This window comes from Herpailurus yagouaroundi, unplaced genomic scaffold (assembly GCF_014898765.1).
Source record: "Herpailurus yagouaroundi ecotype Mexico unplaced genomic scaffold, PumYag 210, whole genome shotgun sequence".
Taxonomy (NCBI): domain Eukaryota; kingdom Metazoa; phylum Chordata; class Mammalia; order Carnivora; family Felidae; genus Herpailurus; species Herpailurus yagouaroundi.
The window spans coordinates 27,130,926-27,144,073 of record NW_024412441.1 but is presented as its reverse complement, the minus strand read 5'-3'; the positions used below and the strand labels follow the sequence as shown (position 1 = coordinate 27,144,073).

The 13,148-nt window shown below is 36.9% G+C and overlaps 1 long non-coding RNA gene across 1 annotated transcript; it reads left to right on the top strand.

Moving 5' to 3' along the window:
* The first annotated feature begins 7,126 nt into the window (after positions 1-7,126).
* On the top strand, positions 7,127-11,009 carry LOC121016477 (uncharacterized). The gene is made up of 2 exons (XR_005784307.1): positions 7,127-7,236; positions 10,745-11,009. It is a non-coding gene; the product is annotated as an uncharacterized LOC121016477 (long non-coding RNA).
* Positions 11,010-13,148: the final 2,139 nt, after the last annotated feature.

The following is a 13,148-nucleotide window of genomic DNA, read 5'->3' as shown; positions in this document are numbered from 1 at the left end:
TGATGCAAGGTTTTATCCCATGACCCTGGGGTCATGTCCCGAGCTGAAATCAAGAGTCTGCTATTCAAATGACTGAACTGCCCATGCTCCTCCAATTCAACGCTATTTTTAATGCTTTTATATTTTAACTTTTATATCAGAGTTAAGTGGTTAATTCTCTTCCATACTACAATATTAAAGTGTTCTAAATCTGACTATATGCTATGCTTTACCAGAGTGCTATATATTTTCATTTTCATGTTATTAATTAGCATCCTTTTCTTTCACCTTGAAGAGCTCATTTCTTGTCATATAGGTCCAGTGTTGATGAACTACCTCAGCGTTTGTTTGTTTGGTTAAGTATCTTGCCTTCATTTCTGAAGGACAACTTTGCTGGATAAAATATTCTTGGTTAGTAGTTTATTCTTTAAACTCATTGTATGTATCATCCAACTTTTCTGCTTAAAAATCTGTTTATAACCTTCTATGACTTTCTTATAGGAGAGAATATGTTTTTCTTTTGTTACTTTATAAAGTTTTTTTTGGTCTTTGATTTTAGATAGTTTTATTATAATACTTGTTGTCAAAAATCATTTTGAATTGAAATTATGGGGTGATCTATTAGCTTATTAAACTTTGATGTCCAAAACTCTCTCTAGGTTTGGGAAGCTTTCAGCTATTATTTCTTTATGTAAACTTTCTCTTTATTACTTTCTTCTCCTCTTAGGACTCTAGTGTAAATCCTTTCTCTTATTTCTCTTGTTTATCTTCCTATAAGTGCCACAGGCTTTCTTCATTCTTTTTCATCCTTTTTTTTTTCTGTTTGCTTCTCTGACTGGACAGCTGCAAATGATCTATCTTTGAGCTCATCAATTCTTTCTTCTGCTTGGTGCTGTGGGTTGTTGACGCTCTATTACATTCTTCATTTTAGTCATTGTATTCTTCAGATCCAAAATTGTGTTTGGTTCTTTTTTATATTTTCTATATTTTTGTTGAACTTATCACTTCGTTATATTGTTTTCCTGATTTTGTTAAATCTTTATCTATGTTCCCTTGTAGCTCTCTGAGCATCTTCAGAATTATTATTATTAGTATTAATGTTTATTTATTTCTTTTGAGAGAGAGCACAGTGGGGGAGGATCTCACAACTGTGAGATCATGACCTGAGCCAAAATCAAAATTTGGATGCTTAACCAACTGAGCCACCCAGGCTCCCACAGAAGAATTATTTTTAATTCTTTGCCAGGCAATTCATGTATCTCCATCTCTTTGGGGTCCATAAGTGGAAGTTTAAAGTGTTCCTTTGTTGATATCATGTTTCCCTGATTCTTCATGATCCCCATAACCTTTTTCAGGTGTCTGCACATTTGAAGAAGTCATTACCTCTTCCAGACCTCATGATCTGACTTCTATAAAGAAAGTTCTTCACCTGTAGGTGTAATAATCCTGCAATGTACTGTCACACTGAGTCTAGTTGTGCAGGGCCATGTGTGGCTCTAAGTCTGGGGTGGCATGATGTCTCCTTGGCCCAAGCCTCTGGAATCCACACTATCAACAACTGAATGGTTCTCATGAACATGGCAAGAGTCTGCAGTGGCTGTAAAGCCTATAGGGATCTTTAGTGTCACCTCCAGTCCAGTGGCTAGGAACAATGGCAGACAGCATTGTTGACTAGAGGTGGTGTTCTGTACATACTTAGTTGAGGGGGCCAGCTGGAGATACCTGTGCAGTAGTAGTGGTTAATGGCAAACACAGTAGTGAGGGCCACAGCCATCAGCAAGGGTCTGGGTCAAGTGTGGGTGTGCTGGAAGCTGTGGGAACCCTGCATGTCAGCATGTACTCCTTGGACTTCAGAGTCTCCTCATGGGTGCATGTATGACAGTGGAAGGTGATGAAGGGAGCTGGGCCACTGGCATGAAGGTGCATAGCTGGAGGGGCTTGCTACAGGCAGACCCAGTGGTGCAGGCCCGTGAAAGGAGCTAGGGATGGAGCCAAGCTTACAAGCAACTGTGTGGGCTAGTTGCCAAAGAGCCAGTGGTGCAGGATGGTGACTGGAGATAGGACCAGATATGGGCCACAAGAATCTGTTAGAACCTAGGTTTTGGGGTTCACTTCTGTGTCTGTAAGACCTTTCCATGGACACATACATGATGGTAGAGGCTAGTGATTTGTAAATGCACAGCTGGAGGGGTTAGTATTAAGCATATACATTGAGATGGGGGGTCACATGCAGAGGTCAAGGCTGGTGTCTTGTAGCTGCAGAGGCCTCAGTTGGTGCAGCTCTTGGACTCCGGCATGGTGGGAGTAGAAGGGAGTAGGGAGGGACTCAGGCAGCTGGAGTCTGTGAATACAAATACCCATGGGGTGAACACCTAGCAAAAAGGCTGCTTTCCTGGTCATAGGTTTCTTCAGAGATGAAAGCTGCTGGGGTCCTTTGCAGAGCAGGTTACAGGGAACCTCAGTCATTCAGCATGGTTGGTACCAGTGTCCTCTGCTTTTATTCCTTGATCCAGGCTGTCTCTACTCATCTTAGCTTTACAAGTATCTGAGTGAGGTGAATTTGAAGTGAGTCCTTCATGTGGTACCCTAAAACCTAGGCAGGCTGTTTCCTCACCTTGGTCTGTCTTTCATATTGAGGGGTCCTCTTTCTAGCTGAGGAATTCCCATGTGGTGCTCATCAGTGCTGGTCTGGGGGATGGGATGATGCAAGCAAAATGAAATTGTTCTTCTTTACCTTTTTGTGCACTTATTCTCACGGTTTCCCACTGTGTTCCTGAAGTTTCTTAAGTGCAGTCCTGAGATCTCCCAAGGATGTTTTTGTTCATAGATAGCTGCCCGATTGTTGATCTTTGTGGGGAGATGGAGGCTGGGGTCTCCTACTTGGCCACCTGGGTGATGTCCTGGAGTCTTTTTGTAATATGGTTTATTAAATGAAGTCAGAATGTGGTTTCTAAAAATATGAATCATCTGCTTCCTAATAAATAAAGTTAGAAGTTTTATGATTGCTTGATCTTTGATTTCTACTAGTACCTAATAAAATTGTTGCCTTATCTCATAAAATTGAATAAATGATTCTATTCCCACCTCAGAAACACTCTTCAGAACCTCAGGGCCTTCTTGTTGGCTAACCAACAATAATATGTGTGTACTAGGTAATACCTGGAATTATACTTCTGACCTGTGGATTTACTAATATTCTCAGAGGAAAGAGATCTGAGTTCCATAATTCTCTAAGTATTTGCATGTTTTATTTGTGTAACCAATGGATTAATATGGACAGAATAATATTTTTAGGGTATTGGATTGGTTTCTGTTCACATACTATAATAAAAACCAGAAAGGGGGAAAAACCAGAATGGAATATGTGTACAATTTTGTTTCTTTGGTACCCCTAATTAGCTGAAATATTCCTAGTAAGGGAACTACAAAGGGCAAAGGCAGGGAATCCTATGGTTTGCTTCCTCTCTATTCAATTCAATTTTTGACATATTTATAATGATCATAAATTAGGACACTTACCCTGAATTATCTGAAGTCCTTTATAAGATATGTCTGAAACCAACAACCATTATCTATAAGCAAGAGGCCAGACAAGATAAATAACTTCTAGATAAAGGATGGATCATTTCATGCTCTCATGGAAGTTATTCCTTCAGTGAAGAGGGAGAGATTAATCCACAGAATATGATATCTTATAACCAGGTGCATTATGACAGTGGCCTTTGATAGGCAGTAGATTTTCCAAGCATTCTCATTTTTTTCTGTTGTTTTATTTTATTAAGCTCTAGGTTTTGTGGACACCTAAATATTGTTTTAGAAACCATGAAGAAGTTGTGCTCTTAAAATATTAACAGAGTTGACATGCTCAAATATTGAAAAAATACATTTTTATAAAAATGGAAGTGTGCATAGCTCCTACTTTCTCATGCTTTGAAAAGGACGGCCTTTGTTCTGCTAGTCAAAGTACAGAGTAAAGATATAGGGCTGAGGAAGACAAAAATGGGTAAATCCCTTCCTCCAGGAGGAAGAAAAAGCAAGAGAGGGTCGCAAAGAAATCCTGGCCAGAAGTTTTGGGAGCGAAAGACAGAGAAAGAAGACAGGGCAGGGCCAGACATGGCGGAATTTTGGACTTATGTGGAGAACTTATGACTGTTTGTGGACTGGTAGAAATTTCCTTTTGTTGCCTCTTCAAGATGGCAAATTATATTACAGTATATTAGACTATAATTTGTATTTCTTCTGAATGGAACATATGACAGATTTCTTCTGAATTGCCATCTTACAGTCTATCATCTCTCTACTACCTTAGCTACATTTTTTCCACATGAGGACAAAAGGTGACAGAAGTTCACATATTAATCAGATTATTTGCTACTGCCCATATGACATTATCTTTGATGTTTGAGTGGCAAGAGTGGGACTCTTATGTTACATGTTATATTTTTTCAATCAAAATTGTGGGAAAAGGTTAATTTGCACTTTTTCATATAGATAAAATTTTGTTTCAAGTTCTAGGGAAATGCAGATTTTGCTCAATAAAATGAATACATGTTGAATATGGGGAACTTTCTAGTATTTGAGTAAGCTGACTCAGAAATAGGTGACAATCCTTCACCAGTATGTTCCAACATGGATTAAAGGACCACCTGGAAGGAGGGAGTAGGCAAACATTACTTTAGGGGTCCAGAACTTTAACCAACTCTTTCAAGATTCCAGTGGATCTCTTTTCCTGGAAAAACTTGAAAAAGGAAAGAAAATTATACCAACTATAACCTCTACCAGTGTATCTGCTTTCAGGGCCATGACCAGGACACATGGTCTCCTTTCTTTGCTAGCCATCTTAAATTCCCTTTACCCTCACTAGCAAGTCTGAGGTTTTGATGACAAACTTGGTGACTCATGCAAGCCTCATCCCTGACAGATATAAGGGTGGGCCACCTTGCCCCTTTTCAAGTATATTTGCTGAAATTTTCCCTTTATCCTCACAAGTAAGAAATGGAATAACAAAGGCACAAAGTAATCTCTTGAATGCTAAATGCATGCCTCCCTACTCTCAGGGGACAACAACAGTTCTAGCTCCCTTTGATGATCAGGGTCAATATCCCCATTAAGATGGTGACTTTTCTTCTTGCCTGATAGAGCCTCAGTTAATGAGCTTGAAGTGCCCAGGAGATAGGGGTAGCTTTTAATACAATGGGATTCTTGCTGATTTCATTGGCAGAAGTGTTTCCCCTTTGGAGTCAGTATTTTCAACTATGCAGAGCTCACAGTCACAGGGATAGGTAGCACAAATTCCCCATTGGGTCAGTAGGGGTGTTGGTTAGTAGGCTCAGTTATGCTTCCCCCTTCCTTGGTTCCCATTTATTTTTCCTACTGGGCACACAGTACCAGATAAAGGTCATTCCAAGGTATATACTGCATTCTAGAAAATGGCACTCTATTATCATAAAGTCTTTCCTCTGAAGCAGTGTTTCACCTGTACCTTCACCAGGTTGTTACACTCTGATAGGCAGGCAACTTCGGGGTAATATGTTGCAAAATATGACCAAAGAATCCCATGGATATAGGCTTACTTTGCACACCTCCTTTGCTATACGTAGGTCCCTTGGTTTGATGTGAAGTTATGAGGAATCCAGTATTGGAGAAGCGATACTCTATAAACTCTTAGATGGGAGCACTGTCAAGAAAGTCAGCCAACATCCAGAAAAAAAAAAACTGTATATATATATATATATATGCATATGTATATATATATATACATACATATATATGTATACATATATTATACATATATACATATACACACACACACACATATATATATATATATATATATCCTATCCTTTTCAGAATTAACTGCTTACTCTTCCAGAGCAGAAGAAACCCAGTAAAATCAACTTGCCACCACATGGCCCGTTGGTTTTGCTAAAAAATGCCATATCAGGACTCAGTGCTGGTCTCTGTAGACTAGACACTTGGGGTAGCAGTATCTAGATCAACTTGGTAAAAAGGAGCCTGTGTTGCCAGTACCATCTATAACTTCTATCCCTGCCACCATGGCCACTTCACTCATGTGGTCATCTTGTCAGCACTTGAGTGTTCAGTGACAAGGGCTGGTGGTGTCTTGTATGCTAAATCATTGGTGCTTCTTCCAGATGAGAAATTTTTTGATGGGAACACTTGCCTGAGGTACGGGATTTAACATCCTGGCAAGGACCACTGGAGATAGTATAAACTCACTCCTGGCATGGTTCCCAGAAACATAAAAATGTTTTGGCCTAGCTCAGTGAAGTTGAAATACCAGAATTACCATATTAGATAGTAGAGGAAGGGATTAAAACATTCTGGGAAGTGTGCTTTACTGGAGTGGAATACACAATAATGATGGAAATTCAGTGGTGTTTTCTTTTGTAGGCCAAGGCCAATAGTAGCAGGGGCTCATTGATAGCGGTCAGGGTGACAGGAGATAGGACCTCAAAACAGTAGAGTCAAAATGGAGGTACTCAATCATAGTAAGTCAGGAGATATAATTATTTTAATAGGGAACAAGATTGGGTTAAGGGGGCATGACACATAGAAAGGTATGTATGACGATGGTGTATGGCACACAGTGTTCCTGAGCAGTGAACACTACAGATGAGAGATGAAAACAAATGATTTTTCTTTGCTTAGAGAGGTGAAGAACACAGTTGTCCCTCTTACCTTGTAGTCTCCTTGGAAGGATAATGGGCATCTAATTCCAAACCTTTTGGTATTTAAATAAAATCTCCAAAATTCAGAAAAACTCAAAATTTGGCTTTTATGATCTAGCTCTTCCAAGATCTGAGCTTTGTTTCTCCTGAAATGTAAATATATATCAAGAAAACACTCCAGTCTTCCCAACATCTTCGGGTGTAATCCAGGGCCCTACTGTGGGCAACAGTCATTATAATATAGAAGTTTTCTTATACTTTGGGTCTTATCAATTAACTAGAAAAATGGCCTCAGAGATAATTCTCATGGTATTTAGAGTCACAGAAAGCTTGGGCGCTCACAGGAATACTAAGATATCCAGAGAACTCTTGGAATCCCATTGTTCTATTTAATTGTGTCAGATGTAGACTCATGTAGTTGTTAAATTCCAAGTTAGAGTTATACTCTAAAGATCATCATGTACAAAAAATTACTTGGCACGATGAAGGGTCAATTAGCTCATTCAAGATTAAACCAAGAATGAAGGGTACCATCTCCTAACTCCTTGGTTCAACTGGGATGAAGGTAAGAAAGTAGAATTTCTAATAGGTCATCAACATGAATGTTGAAAACTTGTTTTACTTTAGCTTATGTTGTTTAAAATTCTCTAAAGTTTTTCTTAAATTAGAAAGTAAAGTGAACTAAAATTAATTTTAACTTTTTCCTTTTAGCCATCTTTCTAAAAACAGTGATCTCAGAATTATTTTGAAAATAATAGATGTAAAAACAGAAGACTGAATCAAATATTCATAAGGCCATTGTCAGATAGATGGGTTTATTTTATGTTATGTTTTAAAATCTCTAGTAGCAAGTGGTTTACTGGAGCTTTATAGTTCTCTCCAAAAAGTGAAATGTAGGAAATACTAAACTTAGTGTTATTTAATAGAAATTTTATTCTAAAAACTGAAATAAAATGAAAAGTAAGTTGTTATGAAATGGAAGCCAATGTGGGTTAGATTTTTTCTGAAGGATAAATGTTGATTCAACCTTAAGTAACAGAAAATAAATCATGCGGCATCCATTGTATCTATTCACGCTCTGTGAACACAGACAAATGTGGTCTGGGCTGCAATTGCTTTGCATGGATTCAGCCCAGATTGTTCCCTGCACTTAAGTCATAGCTCACACTTTATGCCCGTGGCCATCTGTTCTTGGGACATTTTAACCTATATAGAGTAATATGGTTTGCAATACTTTCTGGATTCTGATGCTTTTAAACTTCATGTTAATTTCTATTGGTATCCGCCAGCATATTTCCATTCCTGCCCAAGGATTAACATTTATGAGCTTCGAAGGCCAGCTTTGAGTAGTTTTTAAAAAAAAAACACAATTTGTTTTTTCAATCTTCTTTCATTTTTCTTATCTTAAAAAATGATTGAGTTATGTGATGCTTTTAAATGGAATGATCAGAAATATATAAAATAACTAAATTAAAGAAATTTTTTATTGACTCTTCCAAGCCTACAAACCTCCTATAGACTTTCCATTCCTTACTCTGAGCACAAAGGACTCTTGGTAGGTGGTATTGCCTGAAAATTCCCACATGAATAATGAGATAAACTTCCCATAGATTTAGTCACTCCTTGTTAACTTTGTATTCATCCATGGACCATAATTTAAGTGCATGCAGGACAGCACTAAAATTCTGTTACATTAGGTCCTTGAAAAGCCACATAAAGCAAATATAACCTATAGCTCAATATATTTCAAAACATGACTCTTCTTTCTTCATCCCTAATTTAGAATCCAGGTTTAAAACTAGTTGAATATAACAAGATTCATAGGCAAAATAATTTCCCAAATAGCTAGATAGGTTTTGTCCAATTTTCTCAGTTGGAGTGCTATGTTTATATTTCCATATTTTTACATTGTTTGTGTTCTATCTAACCACCTAACCATTTAGGTATCATATAACTTCAGCCTAATAACAGATAAATGCAATCTTCATTTGGGAATCAGGCTGCAGAGGTTAAGTGGCTTGGTCATACCATTGAGATCCTCAGTCTAAGGCAAAGTAGCTAGTGGGAGCTATATGTGTCTTACTTTGCCTTTCCACTCTCACCTACTGTCTTCCAGGTTATGCCACAATAAGACCAAAAGCCATGGAGTCTGAGCCATTCTAGTGCTATGGCTCACTCACTCCAGCTGAATTTTGTAGCAACACCAGGGGGGTTTTCACTTATTCCTCTCATTAGTATCCACTACTCTTATTAGGCTTTGGGTCCTACCTGGTTTTTGTTTTTAACTGCTTCTAGTTCAAAATTAATAAACCAACACAGCATCTTAGCTTCAAAGTACATAGGGCAGTACTTATTTTAAATATATAACCATAGCTTTTCAACCAAAAATAAAAACAAATTTACCATATGCTTTTTGGTTATAGAGAATTTAAATAATAGGAGGGATGCCTGGGTGGCTCAGTCAGTTAAGCATCTGACTCTTGGTTTCAGCTCAGGTCATGATCCCACGGTTCACGAGTTTGAGCCCCACATCTGCACTCAGTGCAGAGCCTGCTTGGGATCTCTCTCTCCCTCTCTCTGCCCATCGCCTGCATGCTCTGTCTCTCACTGTCTCTCAAAATAAATAAATAAACTTTCCAAAGTATTAAATAATAGGAGATGGATATTTTTTACCATTTGGGGGTTCTTCTTTGGGTCACTATACAAAAAAATGAAGAAGTAATAATTTGTCCTTATCTTTGTCTTACAAAGAGCTTTGTAGCTCTTTGGATCTCTTGGAATATCTGCCTTAAGAGAATGCTCATGATCAAATTAAACTCTCTTAATACAGGAGTAAAATGAAGAAAGCATACATAGGCTCCAATATGCATTGTCTTTTCTAGCTCCTAATTTTCTGTAGTATAGATTTGTGATAAAGCAAAACACAGACTCTCCAGTAGTGGGTCCATGATAGCAGACAAATTGGTATATTTCCTCCTATACCTATTTATTATTTTCCTCCATTCATCCTTAAGCTCATCCTAGACCTCTTCTCTCTATATACCCAGAGGCACACATGCTTATGATTTAGGCTTAAGGGGCCAAGGTTCTTCTGAGGGTATATATAGTTACACGTTTAAAGACACTTTGATAGAATTAGGTGAGAGATATTAAAGTATAGAGAATAATGAGAACCAGTTCTTAGTGATTGGTTGTGTATCCCAGGTCAATAATTATCAAACAGCTATTTGATTTTTAAGATGCAGATTTCTTGGTATTAGTGGAAGAGATATTCTGTCTACTGATTTCTTTGATTCAAAGAAAGTACTGTGTACGGTGGCAGAACTTCTTTTCCAGGAAAAATAATTCACATTGTTTTGAGACATGATATTCATATATTGCCCTAAGATTTATACAAGGTGCAACATTTCCATTTCATATTTATACAGGTTCCAGCAATGAGATGGTTTATTTCAATTCCATTGCATAGTTGCCTGGAAGCACCACTCATATTTGTTTTAAGAGAGGGCCCCAAAAAGCCAAGCCTAGACAATGATCTCCTGAATCTCACCAGGACAATTTAATACAATATCATTACATTGAAAACATTTACATGTATAGCTGAAAATCTACTTAATTTAAGCATAGTTTATATAGTATTGTGACAGACAAAAATATATATTTAGAACCATTATACATATCTGTCTGCTCAGGAGCAAACTTATAATAAATTATACATTATGCCAGGGTAAATTTTCTCGAAGACTAAAAAGAAAATGTTACACTTTATATTTAAAGTACAATGTTAATTCATTATTTCTAAATTAAAAAACCTAATAGCCATTCCACTAAATTCACTTATTTCCGGCTTACATTCATTTTACATTCACATAAAATTCATTACTATTAACTGTAGCAGTGATGTTGAACTTTGACACTGAGAGTTTGAAGGCTTATTGACATTTCAGTCCAAGCTTGATGTTTTAGAAAATATGTGTGAAAAAAACACATTAAAATCATCCAAGAAACATGTTACAATTATTGTAGAAGTATGAAAATAAAATATATGCTTTATTCTAATGCTTTATCCACAGGTATTGCCTCCAGAGGTTAATATATAGCCAGTGTCTAAAATGTTCCTGTCGTTTTATTTTCATGGAGGATGGATTTTTGAAAATTAAGTCCACTGAGCAAAGCTGGAAGTATACAAAGCCTCCAGCACTGCCCATGATGTCAACACAGAGCGAGGGATGAGCATAAGGTATTGTCTTCTGCATGTCACAACTTTGTTTCTTCCTTGGACATGGAGAAATATGCATGCAAATGAGCCTAAGTAAACATCCTGTGATTGCTGTTTCATTCTTTTTGATCGTCAACATTTTTTTTGTCCTTTTAAAAAATCATCTTGTTAATATTTAGCACATTTGTAAGTGTATTTTATACTAAATTAGATTTTTATAAATCTAGTTTGAGAGTAGGTATGAAATAATGTGTCAAATAAAAATAGAACATTGTCAGGGTGCCTGGGTGGCTGAGTCAGTTAAGCTTGATCTCATGGTTCGTTAGTTCTAGCCTCTAGTCGGGCTCTGTGCTGACAGCTCAGAGCCTGGAGCCTGCTTCAGATTCTGTGTCTCTCTCTGCCCCTTCCCCACTCACACTCTGTGTCTCTGCCTCTTTCTCTCAAAAATAAGTAAACACTAAAAAATTTTTTAAAAAGAACATTTTTTATTGGCTTATATCATTTTAAGTTGCCTAGTTTTTAATGTTTTAGATGAGTTAAACTTTTTTCCCTTTTTATCTTTCTGCTATTACAAAATAAATGGAGTGGAAGAAATTTTCACTGTTAATATTTATTCTTTTTCACTGGATTTAAATATGGTTATTGCACATATTGAGCATATTTGGACAACTGTTGCCTAACAAAATTATGAACTATAACATCTTCAAAGAGACTCTACATGCCTGCTTACTCTATTATAATATGGGTGATGTCTTCTATGGAAGCTGATCCATAAATAAGTTGTACAAAAACTTAGGGTGATGGAATGCATAAAAATAATTATTCAGGCAGTGTGCTGGAGAGCATGGTACATTGGAAAGACTAGATGCGTCAGGAATTGTAGTCCCCAACAATTAATCACTTTTCCATGCCAAATGTTTCCATCATTGCACTTTGTCCTTAGTGAGATTCATGCCCAGTTCTCTCCATCCATGTCTGAGAACCTTGGGATTCCCACACTGCTTCCAAAAATGTGCTCCTTCCAAGTGCTCTATTGGGTAAAAGGCATGGAGTAGATTATGAGCAAATAGATGAGTAAAAAGAATTCTCTTTTTATTTAAGTATAGATGATGTTTTTATTTATGAGAGAGAGAGTGTGTGTGACCTGGGGAGGGGCAGAGGGAGATGGAGATAGAGATAGAGACAGAGACAGAGACAGAGACAGAGAGACAGAGAGAGGGAGAATCTTAAGCAAGCAGGCTTCATGTCCAATGTGGATCTCCATGTAGGGCTTGATCTCACAACTGTGAGATCATGACTTGAGCTGAAATCAAGAATTGGACATTTAACCGACTGAGTCACCCAGATGCCCCAAAGTATAGATGATGTTCTATAAACATTCTGAATGCGACATCATATTCTCCATCAAGTTTTGATAAAGCATTAAAATATGGGATATTACAACAGGTAGAATTATCTAATTCATATTCTAAGAATCACCTGTGAATTTATCTCATGTGTCATTTGATGCTTTTAGGCAATTAAAATTTTTTAAAAAAGGAATTGTAACTTCCTGAACAACACTTTCATACTTAACGTTGAACACTGAATTAACTTCATTTTGTCTATGAATTGCAAAACAGAAACATTTTTGGACAAAATGTTTTAGTTTAAATAAGTCATGGTGCCTTTCTTTATTTGATCAAATGCTCAGATTATTTTTTAGCTCATCAATTCACTCTGCTTTTGTAGACATAGCCCTGGTTATTTCTATAATGTGGCTACGGGGAAAGCATTTAAAATTCTAAAATGGTACAAACCATTAAATAAATAAATAAATAAATATAAATATAAATATATACATATACATGTGTGTGCGTGTGTATATATATATACACACATATATATACACGCACACACACACACATACATATTTTTTAACTCCAGAAAAGGAGCAAGATAATATTTAATGACCAACCTCATGAAAGTTATGTGGACACCAAATGTTAAAATTGATGGCTTTTTCCCTTTAGGACTTATTTTTATTTTCTTCTTTCATCTGCATCTTAAAATTCACTGTCTACTTTTTGTAGTGATGATTTGTCTAGTACCTAAGACTGGCTTTTGCAAAAAGTGCCACAGAGTCACTCTCTTAACATTAAATCATCTTCACTAATGAATATCCAAAATTGAGAGGGTTTTATTTTTCTAGTTTTATCAGGAGGTGCCATTTGTCTCTCACTAATCTTAATTGGCGCTATACTGTTATCTCACCTTAG